The sequence below is a fragment of the Idiotropiscis lumnitzeri genome, chromosome 7 (assembly GCF_059441095.1).
Source record: "Idiotropiscis lumnitzeri isolate Australia: NSW breed Sydney's pygmy pipehorse chromosome 7, RoL_Ilum_1.0, whole genome shotgun sequence".
Lineage (NCBI taxonomy): Eukaryota > Metazoa > Chordata > Actinopteri > Syngnathiformes > Syngnathidae > Idiotropiscis > Idiotropiscis lumnitzeri.
In genome coordinates this window covers 19276781-19283420 of record NC_142397.1, presented here as the reverse complement: position 1 = coordinate 19283420, position 6640 = coordinate 19276781, and positions in this window count along the sequence as shown.

The following is a 6640-nucleotide window of genomic DNA, read 5'->3' as shown; positions in this document are numbered from 1 at the left end:
AAAAAAGGGTGTTTTGTACCATTGTGGGCATGAACACAGAAGCATAATACAAAACAATACAACTTGATTCATATAGGGCATTTCACAACAGCTGTAGCCGAAACAAAGCGCTTTCCTTATGTTGTAATAAAGGGCGGTTGCGTGCCGGGTGGCGCATTGGAAGCAAAAATTTGGGTTCTTTGCCCATTTATAATGATCACCCATGACATGGTTGAAGAAGAAACAGATTTGTTTTGTCTGGCGGCAAATCAAAGTGTGCTTTTATAAGGAACCGCAAGCAGATCTCCACAGGCAGATGATCTCAAGATAGCCAAGGAGATTACAGATCTGCACTATGGAGAGGGCACTTGGACACCACAGACGTTCTTGTCCGTATGTTCTGAAAAGAGAGCCCATATTTACAGTCACACCTATTGGGAATCTAGAAACCGCGGGAATCAGAGAAAACCCACACAAGAACATGGAGAACATGTAAACCTCACACAAGAAGACCGAAATTGAGACCCCAAACCACAGAACTGTGCTGCAGACTTAAAACCTTAAAACCACAAGTCACTTTGCTGCATCAATCAAAATTCCTGACCGCAATTACTCTTAAACTCTGCATTGCAGATGAACAGAATTACTCAGATTAATTTGCCCGGCCCATCAAGACATGCCCCGCAAAAAACGTATACAGTTGCAGTTATGCCCATCAAATTATATAATGGTGCTCTGTCACTGGATAGAAAAGCGTCAGAAAAAGAAGTCAGGAGACAAAAATTGTATTTGAGCCTCCAAAGCCAACCAAAATCCGTTACAGAATGCAACCTTTAAGTTGTTGAGCAATAGAATGAGTATTTGCCCTTTGATAAATGCAAAGTGATGGCAGAAATACACAGAGCGTATGTTAATCAACTCAAGTTTATTTATATGGCCATACACAACAGCCGCAGCTGTGCCAAAGCACTCGACACAAAACATTAAGTAAGAATAATACCAAACCAAATCTTCTCTTACAGTGTACTGGACGTGCCAGTCTTCTTCTATTATCATGATTTCTGACTTATTCTTGATGTAACTACATTGTACTGAGCAAGACCGCAGAGATGTGTTTATAAATTATATCCTGTTTCCAATTATTGGACCTACAAGGCATTCAGAATTCTTCCTTCTTCTGTATTACAAAATGGCAATGTCGGAATAATTATCATAAAAATTATTTGATAATCGTTTATTTATACACGTTCATTTTACAATTATTAACTACTCTGTAGAGACTCTAAAATAACAATTTGCAGCTATAATAGAGGGGAACTAGACCCCCGGCCCAAATGTGGTCACACCTGATAAGTGGAACAGCAGGAAATCTTAAATCCTCAAACACTCACTAAATAAATAAACTGTGAGAGTTAGATTGTTGCCTGCACGGGTAAACTTATGTGTTAACTTATTGCTCTGCTTGATTAATGCTGTTTTATTCTCGTCTGCAACAGCGTCTCGACACCATCATTCCAACATGAGCAGTCCCATTAAACTCTGAAATCTTTAGAACTGCTGCAAGCTTGACAAATGGAGACTGATTTTCCAGGCAGATAAAAACAATAAATACAGCAGAAGTCAATTATAGCGGGCAAATAAAGACGGCAAGTTGTGATTCCAAATACAGCTGTGCACATCGCGTTGAATGTTTAGTTGAATAACTGCAGTGGGGATTCGTTTCCACTCTTTAATGGTTTCTCCGCTCAGATTTGTTAAGGAAAGATGCAATCACATTATCCGACTGTATGTGTGTCTGGTGATTCTTCGGTCAACTAATCATGGCCAGGATGGCCAAGTGGTCTAAGGCGCCGCGTTCAGGACCCAGTCTCCCCAGGAGGCCTGGGTTCAAATCTTGAATTTCCCCATTGTGGGACTAATAAAGGGAATTTTATTATTATTATTAAATAAAAATAACCATCCCTTTCTTCGAAAAGAGGAAAATTATTTCAAAGACAAAAACTGTACAAAAGATTTTATTAATTATGATTCATGTACGTGTTTTTGGTCCGTACGATGTGTCAGAAAATCAGCAAAGATTTTTGATTTTTTTCCGATATGGTGGCAAATATGTTATTTTGAAAAAAAAATAAATAAAAAAAATAAACAATCATCTGCTTCCACGGAGGACTACAGAAATCTCAGAATATTTACTGCTGAGAAGCTGAAATTCCAAGGATTGGGACACTTTAAAGTTTAATAAGGTCTGACACTCCTGTCTGGGTGACATTGAAAGTAGAGTAGAAGACCTGTTCTGAGAAGGTGACGTCAAATATAAGCTTGCAAAAAAATACTTTGTTTTAGCAAGTGCACAGCTGTACTTTTTTGTACAATTTTATTTTTATGTAAAGATTCCAATGTTAATGTATTAGAAGTCATATACTCTGCAGAGACACAGCAAACTTTCAAAATTTTTAATTTGATTGCATTTAGTATTTCATAACAGGTTAAATTTCACCCCAAGATATGTTACAACTGACCCATTGAATAGGACTTCACTTTATCTTGACCTGCCTCTGCTCTGCTGATCGTCGACAGCCTCCAAGCGGTTTGAGAGGAAGATCACCAAATCAAAACTTGGGTCTTGTTGCCATCTAGAGGTGGAACGATTCACAACTTGCAAAAAAAAAAAAAAAAAAAAAATTCCCCACAATCATGTTGCACTTACTCTAACTGGTGCTGCGTGCGTTTTTCATCTTAATGAAGACAGCATTTAAGTGTTTGTGCCATTGATTTTGCAAAATCCAAGTCCAAAAGATATACTCACCTGGATGATCAACTGAACTCTTATATAATCTATTACTGTATTAAAAAGAAAACACTAATTGTGATGGTTATTTTGGGTAAAGGTATTGCAGTAGCTGTTTGTAATATTTTTAGTGGAATTTAATTTTGAGAGAGCCAACGTGACAACTTTCATGATAATGATGTGCTGTAGTTCTAAAGCAATGCAAAACTTCAAAAAAACAAAATCATAAACAAAATACAATTTTGAGGTTTAAAGTTTGCTTTATTCATTCTAGAGTCCTGTAAAAATTATTTTTGTCCATTAGGTCATTCAATTAAATCATGTTCGCGCTACCGCCGCAAGAGGGCGCTGCGGTGCAAAACTTTGACTTGACTGTCGTAAGGGTCATAGACACTTATTCAACAAAGTTTACGCCATTAGGTGTGTAGCGTATTTGTATGCTGCACTCATTGTATTTGAGGAAATAAACCATGTTAAGGACTTTGTTAGACATACCATGGCTGAACTATTCAAATATGTATTATAATGTAAGCTGGTATTTTGAAGAATTTGCAGAGTATTTTTCAACACCTTGATTGGAGAGTTTAAAAAGCGTAAGTCTCTGTGTTGTTTATATTGAGTCTGTTAGTCATCGACACGGCGCCTTGCGTCTCGCATTTGCTCAGATTAATTTCTCTAATTTCACTTCTTGCAGACATCAGGAAACACTTTTTGAATGCTTTGTGCCCAAAGCGTTGTCCTCAAAGGGCAGTGCGCACAAACATGCACGTCCTCTGAGCTGCAGGCCAGGAAAACAGAATGAAAGTGTATTTGGTCTTCAGAAAACAACCAGACAGCAAGGCAAGTCAGACAGACAGCATGTGTGCAGAGGGGAGGACACGACGTGAGGAGATTGCAGAACCATTGAGGATAAAGAACATGTGGTTTCCATCTAAATGCCCCTGCGCAGGCCGATGCTTGTATAAAAACAAAACCTTTAAAGCATTTGACCATGCTAATACTATAATGACGCTGATAAGAATTGTTTATTTGAAAGTAACCACTTATCTTATTTGGGTAAGTAAATATAATCTCAGTCCTATTTAAGAACTTGTGTGTAGTCCTATAATTCATATCACTGGGATTTCATCCATAAGTAATGAACATCTGCAGAATTTCCACATTTTGTGCTTTTTACTTGCATTTCATAATCTCTGCAAATATGCCTTTGACAGTTGCTCTGAAAACATTCAATTTAGCCATAGAGTAGAAATAACTGTAAATTGAAATAAAAAAAAGTTTGAAACATGATGCAATGACTCCAATCAGACTACCTTCTGAAAAAAGAACTCATGACTGAATTGAGTTTTGACCATAAGAACATGGCTTTGCTCTGCGTTTGGCAAAACAGCAGCAGGTCAAAGCAGCTCCTTAATTTAGTTAGCCATTATCACATTCACACTTACTTTTTCCTCGCCCTCATCAGATGCAGTTGCTACAATGACGCAGAGAGTCCGTCTGGGTCATGTGAATTGGACATCTCTAACTCTGGCTTGGAACTAAAAAGGGCTCCAAAACACTCAGTTGAGGCCCTCATGGGTAGACCGCGGATGTACAATCAAGTCATCTGAAAGGTCACAAATCTGTCCTCCTCTTTTAGTTCTTTGTCACTATGAGATTTCTTTGACCCACCCCCCCAACCACATAGAAAAGACCGAGAGCTCGGAGAAACAAAATGAATAAATGACATGGACAAACAACAGTGGAACACGGCTATTAAAAGAGCATCTCAATACTCAAAACGTTCTGTGCCAGACAGCGTAGGTTATTAATGAATATACCGTAAGTAACATCAGTCAGGGCCATAAGTTCCAGGAGCCCTGAGAGAAAACAGTAATTCCCTGTGGATCACAGCGCGGTGACAGACCTCCTGACCTGTCAGACGCAACTCCATGAATAGTCTTCTTGGAATCGGAGCTTATCACGTGCACACTGAGAGACTTTTACTGGCACTGTTGCTCTTTTCAGCTCTCTCTTCTCTATATTAGGACCACTTGCAATACTTGCTAGTATATAAACATGGGAGAAGATGAAGCAAATCAGCATGACTGCCAAATAAAACATTGGCCCTCTGTAAAGGTGATCTTATCCGGAGTGCAAGATACACTACGTTGCTTTGTCTGATGGTTTTCATTCTCTGCAAGAAATTACTTTTCATGCTCACAGATCAAAACAAAGCACTTTGGGCCCAATTTTGGTTCCCAGTGCAGGTCTAGCACAAAGCACTGTCTAAATAGCACATAGGTGGAGTTATCTCTCTTTTGGTATTTTGCTGGACTTTGCGTCGGTAGATTGCATTTTACGACTTGTGGGATGAAAGTCGTCTTTTCCCAGCCAATCCGAGTAGCATCCCTTATTTGCATCAAAATCAGGGCGATCCGAGGGCAGTACGCCGAAGTACGCCGTGCTTGACGTTGCAGAAACAGCAATAGACTCTGTGGGGACCATGCATGATAATTTGCAAGTAAACTGCTGGATCTGAGGTGTAGCCAGAATGTTTTCAGTGGGGTGGCCAGAGAGACACAACACCTCCGTTCATCAGGAGTGGGTGTGCATGGGTCATTCATTATCATACCAGTCAGTCAGGAAATCATGAAATAAAATTCACACATATCCAGAACAATGCACATTAAACTTGTAATCAAGCAGGACCAATTTGAAGGAAAAACAACGTACTTATAGTGTACGTCAATCTCATGCACTGACTAGCTAGCTAACAGCTAATCAGCGTGATTAGTTGTTGCAAACAACGATCAATGGCTCATTCATTCATGTAAAAAAAAAAAGCCATGACAATAAAATGTCTTAATTCTTCACAATTGTAAATGTTGCTTTTTACTTTTTCCAGCATGTGTTTGCAGGATTCATGAAACCATGACTAAGATAAACAATTATTTTTCCGCCATGTTCGCATGTCCGTTTTCACGCCGAGCGCAGACTGCTGTTACTAAATTGGTGGATGAGTCGGGTGCGCGCAACATGGCTCCAAACACGCCAGATTACACTTGCCCTGGCACAAAAATAAAGTCAGGCCTTTTTTTACGCCACAGGCATGAGACAGTCGACCAATAATAGGGCTCCCTTTTCTCATTAACTCATTCACTGCCAGCCCAGGTAAAATGAAAGTACGTCTATATCCGTCAATGGTAGCGAATGAGTTAAATGAAATCTTTGGCATCATAGCTTTGTTTAGCCCAGTCTCCAAAATTGGGGACACTGTAAACACCTACACCAGAATCCTTTTTCGTGGAAAAAGACCTGACCCTGACTTTCAGACAGAGCCCTTAGATAAGTAATAAGGTCAAACAACACTTTCACCCATACTGTGACTCATTTTCAAGCCAATGATTGTCAAACAACAAGCAGTATAATGATGCAACCAGGAAAGTTTTCTGTAATCCTTATCAAGTTGTTTCCGTTTTAGACACACACGCATGTTTACTGGCCTGCAAGTGTTATTTGGGTTGGCTAATCAAAGAAAAATGATGATCGCCAATGATTTCATGGTGTCCGTGCGATTACAGTGAAAGCCTGCAAATTTACATTTGCAGCTTTTTTTTTGGGAGGGGGGGGGGCTGCCATTATTTGCTGAAGAATTCACGTATTCACTGTAAGGATGCTCAGCCAAAACTTTGCTGTCGTCTTGTGGCATTTTGGAACTATGTTGATGCAAGATGGGGTTCTTAATTCAGACAACAGTAGCGCTATGCCACCCCTTTGGTTGCATCTATAGGCAATTATAGAAGTTTTGGAGTGGGTGTAAATTACACGCAAATTTTCACTACTCACTACGGTGCTTGTAGCTTATCGCCTCTGAACGGGGTGCACCCTGCA